Below are 16,140 nucleotides of genomic sequence, written 5' to 3'. Positions count from 1 at the left end.
TCCCCAGAAATTGGAAGACTCCTATCTAGATGTCATTGTAAATTGTAAATGGAACTGTGAATCTTTTTTTTTGTTTGTTTTTCAAGACAGGGTTTCTCTGTATAGTCCTGGCTGTCCTGGAACTCACTCTGTAGACGAGGCTGGCCTAGAACTCAGAAATTTGCTTGCCTCTGCCTCCAAGTGCTGGGATTAAAGGCATGTGCCACCACACCTGTGAATCTTAAGTCTCTCTTTTAATACCTATCAAACAACCTTGAAAAACAGATGAGAAAAAAAAAACCTTGTAAAAATAAGTGTAAAGTCTAGATAATGATCTACAGTATCAAAGTATCTCTTTGACAACCTCACATTTTTAGTGTGTGTTGTGTGCATTTGCATGTCAGTGAATGTGTGTCTTTATGAGTGTGTGTGTAAAAATGTGTATATGACTGTGTGTGTGTGTACATGTGCATATGCCAGTGTATGTGTGTCTGTGTGTGTGTATGTATATATGTATGTATGTATGTATGTGTCTGTGCATGTGAGTATGGGTGTGTGCATGTGTGTATTGGTATGTGGGTATATGCATGTCAGTTCGTGTGTGTGTGTGTGTGTGTGTGTGTGAGACTATGGATGTGTGCATGTGTGTAAGTGTGCTCACTGAGCAGTCTTTATTGTCACACTTGTTTTTCCTGTGTGGAGAGATGTACAGTCATGCATCTACATGTTTTTCAAGAAGCTGCCAAGCACCCCATTCTCTCAGATCCATTACCAAGCACATGGCATCACAAAAAACCAAACAAACCTCATGTTTCTTTTGCAAAACGTGATGGGAGGAGAGGCCCTTGGTCCTGTGAAGGCTCAATGTTCCAGTGTAGGGGAATGTCAGGGCGGTGAGGTGGAAGTGGATGGGTGGGAGGGAGAACACCCCCATAGAAGCAGGGGGAGGGGATATGGGGCAGGAGGTTTGTGGAGGGAAAATCAGGAAAGGGAATAACATTGAAATGTACATAAATAAAATATCCAATAAAAAAGTGACTATGATACAAGAATTCATATAGCTGAGAAATATGAATCCTTTCTATATTGCAAGTAGGCAAAATTCAGCCAGAAATTTTACTTTTAAAAAAGAAAATTCTAAGGGACAGCATCCATATTTTTCTCCAAACCTTTTATTGTGAAACTTTTGCTGTGAGAAAAATCTTAAATGAAGAGAACATGTAAATGCAATTATAATAGAAATATCAAATCTGTGAGCTTCTTGTAGCACAAATATCTATTAACCCTTAATATTACAAAAATTACAAACTATAGAATTTTAGCAGTAAAGATAGTCTGACTGCTATGAATCAAATTAAAGAGTTGGTGCCAAACAAATACATTGTATCCTTAACCTTTTCTAGCAACTGAGATTAGCGTTCTTGTGAAAAGACATAATTAATTGGATGAACCAAGTTAGCTGAAATAAACATCTTTGTGATAGTACGCATGAAAACTGTCATAAGACCTTATAACACTCTCTCAGGGGTTTTCAAAATGAAGCACTGTTCATGCTTTGGAGATAGGACTTTCAACATGTTCAATGCTGTCAGAATTATCTCCTTGTTATAGAGAAAGCATTGTTGGGGTGGAGGTCGAAGAAGTCCTAAGAAAAGCTGAGGTTCCCCTTCAGCAGCAGAAAGCAGAATGCATTGGTTCACTTGTGTCAACACCTAAACTGCCTATCACAGTGTTCCAAGAACATGACTGAGGGCAAGTGATATGTGCAGGATATTATGCTGAAGGTTTGCAAACAGCTCATTATTGAAAGAAAATTATTTAATAAATTACAATTTGGTGATATGTTACACCTGTCTACTTAAAACCTCACATTTTAAGTAAAATGGGTCTCACAGTTTGAATATACTAATTGTTTCCAATGAAACAATCAGTAAATGTACACACACAATTTTAAGTATGTAATAAAAGTCAATATATATATTCAAAGAATTTTATGCTGTGATCTCCTCCTCCTCTTCCTCTCCTTCCTCCTCTTCCTCCTCCTTCAAGATGGGTCTTTCTGTGTATTCCTGGCAGTCCTGAAACTCACACTCTAGACATTCTTCTGTCTCTGCCTCTGCCTCCTGAGTGCTGGGATTAAAGGCGTGCACTGCTATCTCCCAGTTAGTATTTCTTTGGATGTTTCACATATTTAGTATAGTAAATATGATTCCATTGTCACCATTGAATCATGTGAATTTTTAAAGTGCTGCAGTACAAGTCATTGCCATGATGCTCTTTATTTTTATCCTTTTCCAGTCTTTTAAAGCCATCTGCATAATGATCATAGATAGCCTTAATCAGAGAAGCCTTTTCTTCACAGTGAATTCAGAGATGCATAGCTTTTGAGGCACTGAAAATAAGTGACATTTGAGTGCTCAAACTTTTTTTTTCTACTAGCTAACATCTTTATTTTTTTAATTTTTAATATTTTTATTACGTATTTTCCTCAATTACATTTCCAATGCTATACCAAAAGTCCCTCATACCCTCCCCCCCACTTCCCTACCCACCTATTCCCATTTTTTTGGCCCTGGCATTCCCCTGTACTGGGGCATATAAAGTTTGTGTGTCCAATGGGCCTCTCTTTCCAGTGATGGCCGACTAGGCCATCTTTTGATACATATGCAGCTAGAGTCAAGAGCTCCGGGGCACTGGTTAGTTCATAATGTTGTTCCACCTATAGGGCTGCAGATCCCTTTGAGTGCTCAAACTTAAAATGAGCATTTATCCCACTCTCTCTAAGGCTCAGGGACCACTTTGGAAAATGGAACAGAAAGACTGGAAGAACCAGAACATGGGGAGAAGAACTCTCCAATGCTGTCATTGTACTGAGGACAGAACAGCAAATGAAATGATAATTTCCTTCACATCAGCTTGAGCTGCCTGGGGTAGGCCTACGTAAGACTAGGCCCATCAACAGTTAGTCATGGATTAGGGATGAGATCAGGTTGCCTTCATTCTCCAAACCCTAAGCATTAGTGCTTCTGATGGAGCCTGGGGGATGGGCAGCCATTGTTTTCAGTTGTGTGCCCACTGAGGGTCCAGTGTATAGTTTCAAACTCATGCTCACATAGATAAAATAAATGTGAGAAAGGGACCTGAAGGGAGGAGGGGATCACAGTGGTAGAAGATTAGAGAAAGGAGGAGAGTCACAGCAATCAGAGTAGTCTGCACATGTGTACCATGTTGTCAAAGAACACATTCAGTAAGCTATTAAAATGATCAGGGTTGCCAGAGCCCCTGAGCAGAGCACTGACCATGGGCTGGAGCCTGGGTGTGATTTCCAGTACTGGGAACAACATCAGACATGACAGTTTTGCTGCTTTCTGAGATATGAGCAACAGAGTGCTTCAATCTGGAGTTTAGAGCTTCTGTTCGCATCCACTGAACGGTGCCAGATTAGCCTAATAACTTGAAGATAGCATAAGATTAAAGATATTTATAGTTTGATGGTGGATTGGAAGGGGGACTTTTCTTGAAATAACAAGGATATCATCCAGTTCTTGAGCAAATGGTAGCCTCAACTGAATGTAACGGGTGAAAGTGAGAGAGGAGTATCATGGTATACACATATAATACACACACACACACAGGCACACACACACACACATACACACACACACACCTGCACACACACATATACACACAGTGGTAGCTCAATGTGTAACTGAAGGAACCATCATAGTATACAACATATGAATTTAGCAAACATTTGACAGCTAATAATAAACTCCAGCAGCTTCAAAGAAAGTTCACAATAAGCTACTACTGAACTGCTTCTGCGGTGACTCACTGCTTTACTTATTTCTAAATATTTTATTTGTGCTGAAAATTTCAACCTAAAAAGATGTCTTTTTTTGTGTTTGCTGCATTTGTACATAATAACACCAATGGAAGGCATGCTTAATGCTTCACACTTCAAAAAAACCGACCTTTAAGCCACACTTAGGGAAAGTAAGCTAAAAATCTGAGGGGCATTCCAGTTACCAAGGACACTTATAATCATTTCCTTAATTGTCCTTGACAATCTTATCATTAAAGATGTGGGACATTAATTAATGATGGAACATCTATTCCTGGAAAAATAGGCCTTGCAGTCACAATAGAGAGCTTATTCTTCACACATTCTTTGTGAGCACTGTTTCTACAGTGCGGGTCATCCATGTTTCACGCGTTGCCTAGATGGCATGTAAACATTTGGAGCACTCGATTGTATGAGAATTGGATTGAATAAAATCAATGCTGATAATGCCGAAAATATGTTCAAAACCAATGTTCCCTAAAGAAGCTTTTATGCCTAGATTAGTATCAGTGTTTAATTGACAGCCTCTTCACTTGGTTAATTACTTGATCTATTGTGTCAGAGAGAGGGGGAGAAGGACAAAAGCATTTGTGTTATGAATAGCTGCCAATAAGGGAATCAAATAAGAGAAAGCTGAACACCCAGCTACAGAATGCCAGCTTATGTGAGTCTTCCTGTGTATCGGGCTTTTCTTGAATGGCTGTCCTTAGGAAAATGGAAAGGGTTGAAATGGAGCCTTAATTTCAAAATACAAGTTTGAACCTTTGTACTTCTAAGATACTGCAGAGGATAAGCTCTGGGCTAGAACTCTTGCTTTTCTGTAGCTTTTGCTTCAAATACAAAGAAACTGACACAGGAAATAAAAACATATATTAAAGATTTATTCTTTGTGCTTTAAACTTCAGTATAATTAAACTCTTTATGAAAGTCAACAAATTGCAATACCAGAAAAACATATGTACATGTTTCTTCTTTATGCTTTTGATTCATAAAACAACATACCAGCTATTTTCTAGCGTTCTAGAAGCATGAATATTAACATAATCGGTACTCATCCTTTCCATAGCACAATAATGTCTGAAGATCTTAAATATATAAATGGACCCAGAATGGAAGTTAATCTTTATTAATCTCTTTTTGTGTCAGACTCACCACTAAGACTTCTAAATGTTGTTCCTAAGGGTCAGTCCAAGTTCCAGTACCCATCTTTGGGGAACTCATTTGGCTACTTGCTTTATGTGTTGTCTATATACTAACAAGTTTCACATTTGCATTTCCAGTTTGCACATGTTTTCTGAGCCACTGTGATGTCTAGTGTCCAGTTTACTCTTAACATGTTAGAACATGATCCTGGTTGCCTTAAGACCCATTTCTCTTACAGCCCTCTCTTATTTTCTCTTTAGCAGACTGTAAGTCCTTCATCTGAAAGATTCCAGAAGCCCTGTGAGTTTATTCACTCTGTCACTGCTGTTGTTACTCATGCTTTTATATTTATTGTTTTTTATTGTATATTATTTAAAGTGCCTGATTTAGTCCTCTCTTCCATTTCCCTCTCTTAATTTGTGCTCAGTTGCTTTTTGTTTGTTTATTTGTTTCTTTTTTTTGTCTAAGCATATTAGATTAACTCTTTCATTTTCATCTTTTAAAAAATATTCTGCACTGGCATGAAAACACTCATTTTATTCCTATAAATTACTATATCAATAAACAACCTGAGGATAAGAGAAATTATGGCTTAAGTAAGGAGAAAAACTAGATTTGAAACTCAGACACTCAGGTTATTAGGCCTGTGTTTCCTATTAAGCCTCAATATATAGCACATTGAGCACCTTGAGCACTTATTAATTAAATGAAAACATCAAGTTTTCTGTCAGCAAAAGGAGAGGTGCGTTTTTTGCTTCAAAGGTAACAACTGGCTTTGTAAAAATAGAATTCAAGGGTAGATGATGTCTTTGCTAGAGAAATCTTTAGTCCAGTCTCCAGCTACATTTGAACTGGAAGCCAAATATCCTGTTTCCTTTGTAGGGAGATCAACAGGAGCCCCAAAGAGTGATCCAAAGAAAGCCAGAAGGGAAGAGTTTGACTTCATCCTAGCAGCCGCAATTCTGTCTCTTACACAAATACCCATTAGAATGAGCTTATGAGTTTTTAAGAACAAGACCACCAGCAAACCTGTCAAGGAACTGTGATGTTGACTGATTCACAGTCCAGTCCAGGGTTTAATGACCAAGTGATATTGTTTTTATCTAACTTATATCTCATATTTACTTGTTTAAAATAGATATTTATCTACTTGAAAGAGTGCAAAACTAAGTAGCTAATACAATAAGAAAAAAGTCTAGGGGAATAAAAGGGTGTAAAACTTTGGTAAGGAGCAAATCATATGCCAATACTATAATTATTTAAAAATAATGGCTCAAATATAACTCTATGTTAATTAATTGAATCATGATCTTTGCTGACTATATGAATTTTGAATCCTTGTTCTCAACAGCTACCTACATTCATGCTTGAACACACACTCATACCAATAAAATATATAATATTTAAAATTCAAACTTGAAGTCTAGAATTCTCATCCCTTACCCATTCGTCAACCCTCCCAAATTAGCTCTTTTTTAAAGAACTGAAAATGGTTTACTTCAGATACAGCAATGGTTTCCACTTATCAAATATATCTGGTGTTTCTTGTCTTTTTCTACATGACATCCTTGTAATATCAGTCCATTTGACTAGTTCTTTTCTCAAAAATCTGCCTTTTGTAATTTTTAGAAAACAATATGCACTTTTGATTTTAGAAGTACTGTATGACAAGGCAGTTTGTTAACCTTTCTTTGTTTAAGCTAGCATTAAAATACATGAGTGTGTGTGACTTGCAAAGAGCAGAAAGCTGTTTTACAGTTCTGGAGGCAAAGAAGTTAAAGGAGTCAATAGTTTATTGTTTGGTGAGGGCTCAGTCTCTGAAGACTGCACACAGCTTGGATGAAAGATAAAGAGAAACTAAGTGGGGACCAGCTGGAAGCTTCTTCCTCACTGGCCAGCTTCGACAGTGCTAGATAGCATGATTCAGACTTCCAGGGAAATAAAGTAGTCAGTGGATTTACTAGTTTAGAATCCTGCAAGTGGCAATACAAACCTTCCAGGAAAGATATGCCCATTGGTACAATAGTGGCACGATCGTTATTGAGGTAAGCAACTACTCTATGGTGGGTTTTAAAGAATACTGCATAAGAGAAATCCACTTCTAATACCATATATGTGGTTTAAAAAGCTGAAACCAAAACAAACCACCACCACCAGTAAAAATCAATTATAAAAAACCAAGAAGGTCTTATATCCTAATGATAAACTGATTCTTAAATAAATGGGTATGCATCAAACTGCCTTCTAAATATCTGTTTATAGCTACAGACAAAAAGCTTCCCTCAGTTTTTAAAAAGAAAAGCCTCTTTTTCCAGAAGATGAAGGTGGAATTTTGTCAAAGACCTTTTCTGTGTTTATTGAGATAATCATGCAATTTTTGTCTTTATGACCATTTATGTAAGTTTTTAACATTTGATGACTTACATGTGTAAAACTATCCCTGCATCTCCAAAGCAAATGCCACTTGAATATAGTGAATGACTTTTATGTCACATACTTGTATTTCATTTACAAGTAGTTAATTGGGAATTTCTACATTTATGTTAATCAGGGATATTGGCCTGTAGTTTTCTTTCTTGTTGTTTTTGTGGCTCTGTAGTGATATTTGCTTCATAAAAGCTCAGAAGCACATTTTTGCTTCTATTCTTTAAAAACTGAAGTATTTGGCAAAATTCACATTGCTAAAAGGATCTTCCTACCAAAAGAAATTTATAGACTCAGTGCAACTCCAATCAATATCCCCGTGATATTCTTCCAGGTATATGAACTCCATCCTAAAATTCATATGGATGTGCAAAACATTCTGAATAGTCAAAGAAAATCTGAGAAAAAAAATAATTTACTAGTTTAGAAAACTAGTTTACTAGTTTAGAAAAAAAAAATTACTGAAGGGATTACCATACCAGATTTCAAGCCATAGTATAGTAATCAAATCAGCATTGTATTGTCACAGAAAGAGATATTTAGATAAACAGAGCAACAATGATGACTCAAGCATGAGTGTACGTGTAAGCACTGAGGCTTACTGGGCCAAGGTCACCTGATGTAGCTACAAGGAATTAAATCAGCCTTGTTGGAAGGGACACGGCAAAACAGGATAGGCTGTGACAATTTTATTGAGAGCAATCATACTTTTTTATACATTTAACAGAAACAGGATATAATGGAAATTGCCAGGATCTATACAGTAGTTATTGCCAGGATACAATGAAGTTTGCAAGTTATACAGGGCACATAAGATTTAATGTCTAAGACCAATTGTCCTGTCAAGCTCCCTTGTTTTCTTTACTAGTAAGGGAACATACAGAGAAACATAACGTTGGCTGAATACTTCAATGCATCAGTTTCTCAGGAACTGGAAGGCACATTGTGTTCCAGGTGCCATGGACTCTCACCTGAAAGCCTATAACATATGGGTCTCAAGGCAGCTAGGCTAAGCCAACTTTATGGCTCCCTATATGCATGTAATTGCAACTACCTGATATTTGACAAGAATGTTAAAGGCACACAATAGAGGAGATATGGAGCATCAACTAATGGTATTGGAAAAACTAGGTGTACCCATGCTGAAGATGAAATTAGATTCATATTTATCACCTTTCACAAAAAATTCTAAATGCATTAAAAAAAAACCTTAATGTAAAGCCTGAAACAGCTTCTTGGTAAAAGCAGGTAGTGCTCTACAAGACATAGGTGTAGGAAAAGCTTTTCTCAATAGGGCTTTATTTGCCAAGAATTAAGGCCAACAGTTATCAGTTAAACCTCATGAAACAAAAATGCTCCTGCACAGCAAATGAAAGAATCAGCTGAGCCAAGAAGAAGTCCACAGAGGGGAAAGATATTTGGCAGCTACATCTCTGATAGAGGATTAATAACCAGAATACAGAAATAGCAAAAAACAAAAAAAAACAAAACAAAAAAAAACCAAAGAAACAAAAACAAAAACCAACCAACCAACCGAACAAACAAACAAAAAACAAAACACAAAGAATGAAAAAAAAGTTGAAAACCGAACACAGAGTTCTCTAAAGAAAAAAAAAGGGGGAATAAAATCGTCATTGGAGGTGGAAGCAGGGAGGTAGAGGGTGGGAGAGGGAGTGAGGAGGGGAACTGGGATGGGAAATCAGGTGAAGGGAGAGCCGGGAAGAGAGAACATAAAAAGGGGTGTGCGTGGTCATCTGTAGGACATGCCAGAGACCTGGGATTGGGAATGCTCTAGGGAGTTTGTGAGGGTGACTCTAGCTGAGACTTCTAGCAGTGGTGGATAAGGAGCCTGAAGTAGCCACTTCCAGTAGCCTGGCAGAACCCCTATTGGAGATATAAGAACACCAATCCACCCACAAAGCTTTCAATTTCAAAGTTGTCTGGCCTGCAAGAAGGCAGGGACAAAGATTGAACAGAAACTGAGGGAATGACCAACCAATGACTGGCCCAACTTGAGGATCATCCTGTGGGTAATAAACAATCACTGACACTGTTAATGCTACTCTGTGATGCTTGGAGACAGGAGCCTAACATAACTGTCCTGTCAGAGGTTCCACCCAGCATCTCACCAAAACAGATGCAAAGACCCACAGCCAAACATTAGACAGAGCTCAAGAAGTCTTGTGGAAGAATTGGGAGAAGGATTAAAGACCCCCGGGGGGGGGGGTGGATAGGGACTCCACAAGAAGACCAACGGAATCAACTAACCTGGACCCTTGATGCTCCCAGAGACTGAACCATCAACCAAAGAGCATATAATGGCTGGATTTAGCTGGCCCCCTGTACTCCAGCACATATGTATCAGATGCACAGCTTCATGCAGGTCCCCAACAACTGGAGCGAGGGCTGTCCCTGACTCTGTTGTCTGCCTGCAGATCCTGTTCCCCTAACTGGGCCGTCTGCCTGGTTTCAGTGGAAGAGGATGTGCCTAGTCCTGCAGTGACTTAAAGTGCCAGGGTGGGTTGATTCCCAGAAGGGAACTCCCTCTTTTCAGAGGTGAAGGAGAAGGGGCTACGGGGAGGGACCATGTGAGCATGTGAGGGAGAGATTGGGAGCAGAGGGGGGCTGCGATCAGGATATATATAAAGTGAATAAATAAATGAATTAATGGAATCTTCCGCGCCAAACCAGTGGAGGGTGCCAAGGTCCCCAGAGGACTCTCCACACCGCAGACCGCCTAGCATATCCAGGACCTCAGGATCACTGGTGAGTAGAATGCAACATCAGTTCCAAAGAATCCAGGAGGGTCTTGTGCCAGCAGGAACAGGGACAAAGGAACCTCGCCTGACCAGAGGCTGGGATTCCTTCCTGTCTGGGCCAGACCTGCAACATCTTCCCTGCAACTTGGCAGAGGGTGCCAAGGTCCCCAGAGGACTCTCCACACCACAGGCCCCCTAGCACAGCCAGGACCTTGGGATCATAGCCAGGAGGCAGAGCTGAGACCCAGACCCCTTGGTACCTTCCTTGCCAGAAAGGAGTCGGCCTCCAGGGAGGGCTCTGACCCCAGTACTCAGGAAATGGAATGGAGCTCCAGACTTCTGGACACCTTCCATGCAAGAGAAGAGCTTACCTGTAGAGAGTGCTCTGACCACTGAGACTCAAGAGAGAAATGGACTCCCAGGAGTGCTGACAGAGGCTAACAGAATCACAGGAGGAACAAGCTCCAGCCAGAGACAGCTAGAACATCTAACACCAGAGATTACCAGATGACAAAAGGCAAATGTAAGAATCTTACTAACAGAAACCAAGACCACTGGCATCATCAGAACCCAATACACCCACCACAGCAAGTCCTGGATACCACAACACACCAGAAAAGCAAGACTCTGATTTAAAATAATATCTCATGATGCTGGTAGAGGATTTTAAGAAGGGCATTAATAACTCACTTAAAGAAATACAGGAGAACAGTGCTAAACAGGCAGAAGTCTTTAAACAATTACAGGAAAACACTGCTAAACAGGTAGAAGTCCTTAAAGAGGAAACACAAAAATCCCTTAAAGAATTACAGGAAAACACAACAAAACAGGTAACGGAATTGAACAAAACCATCCAAGATCTAAAAATGGAAGTAGAAACAATAAGGAAAACCCAAAGGGAGGCAGCTCTGGAAATAGAAACTCTAGGAAAGAAATCAGGAACCATACATGCAAGCATCAGCAACAAAATACAAGAGATGGAAGAGAAAATCTCAGGTGCAGAAGATTCCATAGAAAAGATGGACACAACAATCAAAGAAAATGAAAAATACAAAAAGATCCTAACTCAAAACATCCAGGAAATCCAGGACACAATGAGAAGACTAAGCCTGCAGATAATAGGAGTAGTTGAGAATGAAGATTTTCAACTCAAAGAATCAGTAAATATCTTCAAAAAATTATAGAAGAAAATTTTCCTACCTTAAAGAAAGAGATGCCCATGAACATACAAGAAGCCTACAGAACTCCAAATAGACTGGACCAGAAAAGAAATTCCTCCCGACATATAATAATCGGAATAATAAATGCACTAAATAAAGACAGAATATTAAAAGCAGTAAGGGAAAAAGGTCAAGTAACATATAAAGCAGACCTATTAGTATTACACCAGACTTTTCACCAGAGACTATGAGAGCCAGAAGATCCTGGACAGAGGTTATACAGACCCTAAGAGAACACAAATGCCAGTCCAGGCTACTATACCCAGCAAAACCCTCAATTAACATAGTTGAAAAACCCAAAGTATTCCATGACAAAACCAAATTCATACAATATCTTTCCACAAACGCAGCCCTTCACAGGATAATAAAGGGAAAACTTCAACACAAGGAGGTAAATTATGCCCTAGAAAAAGCAAGAAAGTAATCCTTCAACAAGCCTAAAAGAAGACAGCCGCAAGAATAGAACCCCAACTCTAACAACTAAAATAACAGGAAGCAATAATTACTTTTCCTTAATATCTCTTAATATTAACGGACTTAATTCCCCAATAAAAAGACATAGACTAACAGATGTTGGGAGCTATTAAGACAACTCTATTGTCTTGATCTCTGAATTGGGCCTCTCCCCCAAAGAAGAAAAGGGGGTCAAAAGCGGGCCACCAACGCACCATCCCGAGAACAACCACAGAATGTTCCGGCCCAAAAAGTAATTAAATCCAGGGCTGAAATCAATAAGATAGAAACAACAAAAACTGTAACAAAATAGAAAAAAATAAAATAAATGAAACAAACAACTGGTTCTTTGATAAAACCAATAAGATTGATAAACTCTTAGTCAAATTAACTAAAAGATAGAAATAGGAATTCCCAATTAATAACATTCAAGATGAAAAGGGGAAATAAAAACAGGCATGGAGTAACCCTAAAGAATCATAAAGACAAACTTTAAAAATCTGTGTTCCACAAAACTAGAAAACTTTTAAAAAATGAACAAATCTCTTGATATATGCCACCTACCAAAGTTAAATCAAGATCAGATAAGCAATTTGAACAGGGTGACAGCCCCTACTTGAAATCTGCCAGCCAAAAAAGTTCATGACTAGATGGTTTTAGCACAGAATTTTACCAGAGTTTCAAAGAATTAAGATCAATATTACTCAAATTATTTGACAAAATTAAGGCAGAAGGAACATGGCTTAATTATCTTGTACCAGGCCATAATTGCCCTGATACCTAAATCACATAAATATCCAACAAATAAATAGAATTATAGATCAATTTCCCTTATGAATATACATGCAAAAATCAATAAAATACTTGAAAACCAAATACAGTAACACATCAAAATGACCAATAACCATACTCAAATAGGCTTTATCCCAGTGTTGCATGGATTGTTCAAAATATGTAAATTGAAAAATTTAGTATACTAAATAAACAGTAGTATACTGAAAAACAAAAAACACAGTCATCTCACTGGATGCAGAAAAGGCACTCCAAAATATTTAATAACTTCACTATAAAGGTCCTGGAAAATTTAGAGATATAAGGGACATACCTCAACATCATAAAGGCAAGCAAACAGCCAATATCAAGCTAGATGGAGAGAAAATTAAAGAAGTTTTACTAATATCAGGAACAAAAACAGTTGTTTTTGTTCCATAGCTATTCAAAACTTGAAGTTTTAGCTAGACCAGTAAGACAACTGAAGGAGAACAAGGGGATATAAGTGGGAAAAGAAACAGTTGAAACATCTTTATTTGCAGATGACAAGAGCATATATATATATATATATATATATATATATATATATATATAAAGCCTTAAAATTCCAGAAGGTAACTTCTATAGCTGATAAATTTTTAGCAAAGTAGCAGGATACAAAATAAACACACAAAAATCAATAACCTTCCTATAAACAAATGATAAACATTGCAAAAGTAATCAGGGAAACACTATATTAAACAATAGCCAAAAAGTTATCTGGTGGTAACTCTAACCAAGTGAAAGACTTCAGTGATATAACGTTAAGACATTGAAGTAAAATAGGTGGAACAACAATATGAACTAACTAGTACCCCCTGGAGCTTGTGTCTCTAGCTGCATATGTATCAGAAGATGGCCTAGTCGGCCATCAGTGGAAAGAGAGGCCCATTGATCGTGCAAACTTTATATGCCTCAGTAAAGGGGAACGCCAGGGCCAAGAAGTGGGAGTGGGTGGGTGGGGGAGCGTGTGTGGGACTTTTGGGATAGCATTGGAAATGTAAATGAAATAAATACCTAAAAAAAAAGACATTGAAGTAAAAAATTGAAGAGGAAATAAAAGATTGAAAGATCTTCTATCCTCATCGTGGTGCGCACTAGGCTCCGCACCACGATGTACAACGTCCACAAGCAGATAGAATTATTATAAAAAAAAAAAAAGGTCATCCTTTAAAAACAATCTACAAATCCAATGGAATCCCTATCAAAATTCCAACATGGTTCTTCAAAGAACTTGAAAGGACACATTTCAGCTTTGTGGAAACACACACACACACACACACACACACACACACACATATGATAGCTAAAACAATTCTATATAGCAAAAAAAAAAAATAACTGCTGGAAGTATCACCCTCCTGATCTAAAATTCTACTAAGAAGCTATTGTAATAAAAATAGCATGGTACTGGCACAAAAACAGGCATATTGATCAGTGGAATAGAATTGAAGACTCAGACAGAGCAGCAGGGTACAGAATTGGAAAAAATCTTTATCAATTTGATATCTAATAACAGGATAATATCTAAAATATATAAATAACTCAAAACACTGGGCATCAAAAAACCCCAAACAGCTCAGTGGAAGGTTCCAAGGTCTCCAGAGAACTCTCCAAGCAGCAGGCACCCTAGCACACCCAGTATCTTGGGATCACTGGTGAGTGGAACGCAACACCTGTTCCAAAACAACCCAGAGGGGCTTAGGCCAACAGGAACAGGGACACAGGAAACCCAACCGACCAGTGGCTGGAGTTGATTCTGGTCAGTGCGCCCAACTTAGGGGCAAGCTCTGCAGACAGTTGCATGGTCCCCAGAGGACTCTCCACACAGGATGCAGGCACCTTATTACATGCAGGATCTTAAGATCACTGAGGAGAGTCGGCCTCCAGAGAGAGCTCTGACCCTGGGACTCATTGACACATGGACAGATTGGTGCACCAAACACAGACAATACAGAGAAGGTATCAAACTTGATGTAACCAGAACTAAGAGTGTCTCCTGTTACATTTTATTTTATTTTATTTTATTTTATTTTATTTTATTTTATTTTATTTTATTTTATTTTATTTTATTTAGCCTTACTCCTCTCACCTGATGCAGTTCTTGACTGTGCACAAATTCCTGTTTAAAATTTTTCTTTTTCACTCCCATTTTCCACTGTCAACCCCAAGCTGATGTCAGCACTGGGCCAACACAGACTCAGTCTAGCCTGTATCCTTTCACATCTACAGAAACAATTTCAAAATGATGAAGTTTAAAGTCAGTGCTAGCATGACTACAAAATGTTGCTTACTGTGCCGGATACATCTTCTTCATAATCTTCTTGTAGAGCTCTACCAAGACAGTGCTCTCTCAGTTGGTTCTCCCGTACTCAGGTCCCTGTTTGGATGCCAGCTGTAACTGCCTGTGGCCACAGGAACTGGCTTCCTGAGTGGGAGGCTAGAGCTGTAAGGGAGGAAACGATGAGAGAACAAATGAGACCAAGACAGATTTCTGATCAAGGTCCAATGTTTACTAAGAGTCTGTGCTTATAAAGTGGGAAGGCCCATCCCCTGCCATGCCAGGCTTTTTGATGCTTTGTTGCTAAGTTGTTAGCACTAATCTGCCAATGCTTGTTAGCAGTAAATTGTCAGTTACCAGGTTGTTAGCTATCTCAGGAATATCTCAGGAAGGCAGGTTCAACCTCTCAGCAGGTAGCTGCATCTTGGAGAAGAGCAGTGCAGGTGACAGAATGATAGACCCATCTCGGTCAGAAGACTCCACCCTAGATAATCTCATTCACAGTGGCAGAACAGGTTTGAGCCAGCCTGCTCAAGGCTGGGGGAGGCTACAACCTAGGACAGCAAAAACTATTCTCAACAATAAAAGAACCTCTGATGATATCACCATGCCTGACCTCAAGCTGTATTACAGAGCAATTGTGATAAAAAAAAACTGCATGGTACTGGTACAGCAACAGACAGGTAGATCAATGGTATAGAATCGAAGACCCAGAAATGAACCCACACAGCTATGGTCACTTGATCTTTGACAAAGGAACTAAAACCATCCAGTGAAAAAAAGACAGCATTTTCAACAAATGGTGCTGGCACAAGTGGTGGCTATCACGTAGAAAAATGTGAATTGATCCATTCCTATTTCCTTGTACAGAGCTCAAGTCTAAGTGGATCAAAGAACTCCACATAAAATGAAAGACACTGAAACTTATAGAGGAAAAAGTGGGGAAAAGTCTCAAGGATATGGGCACAGGGGGAAAATTCCTGAACAGAACAGCAATGGCTTGTGCTGTAAGATCGAGAATTGACAAATGGGACCTCATAAAATAGCAAAGCTTCTTCTGTAAGGCAAAAGACACTGCCAATAAGACAAAAAAGCCACCAATAGATTGGGAAAGGATCTTTACTAATCTGAAATCAGATAGGGGACTAATATCCAATATATACAAAGAACTCAAGAAGGTGGACTCCAGAAAAGCAAATAACCCCATTAAAAATGGTCTACAGAGCT

Source organism: Mus caroli, chromosome 10, assembly GCF_900094665.2.
Source record: "Mus caroli chromosome 10, CAROLI_EIJ_v1.1, whole genome shotgun sequence".
NCBI lineage: Eukaryota > Metazoa > Chordata > Mammalia > Rodentia > Muridae > Mus > Mus caroli.
The sequence above is the reverse complement of the archived record's forward strand: the minus strand, read 5'-3'. Positions refer to the sequence as shown.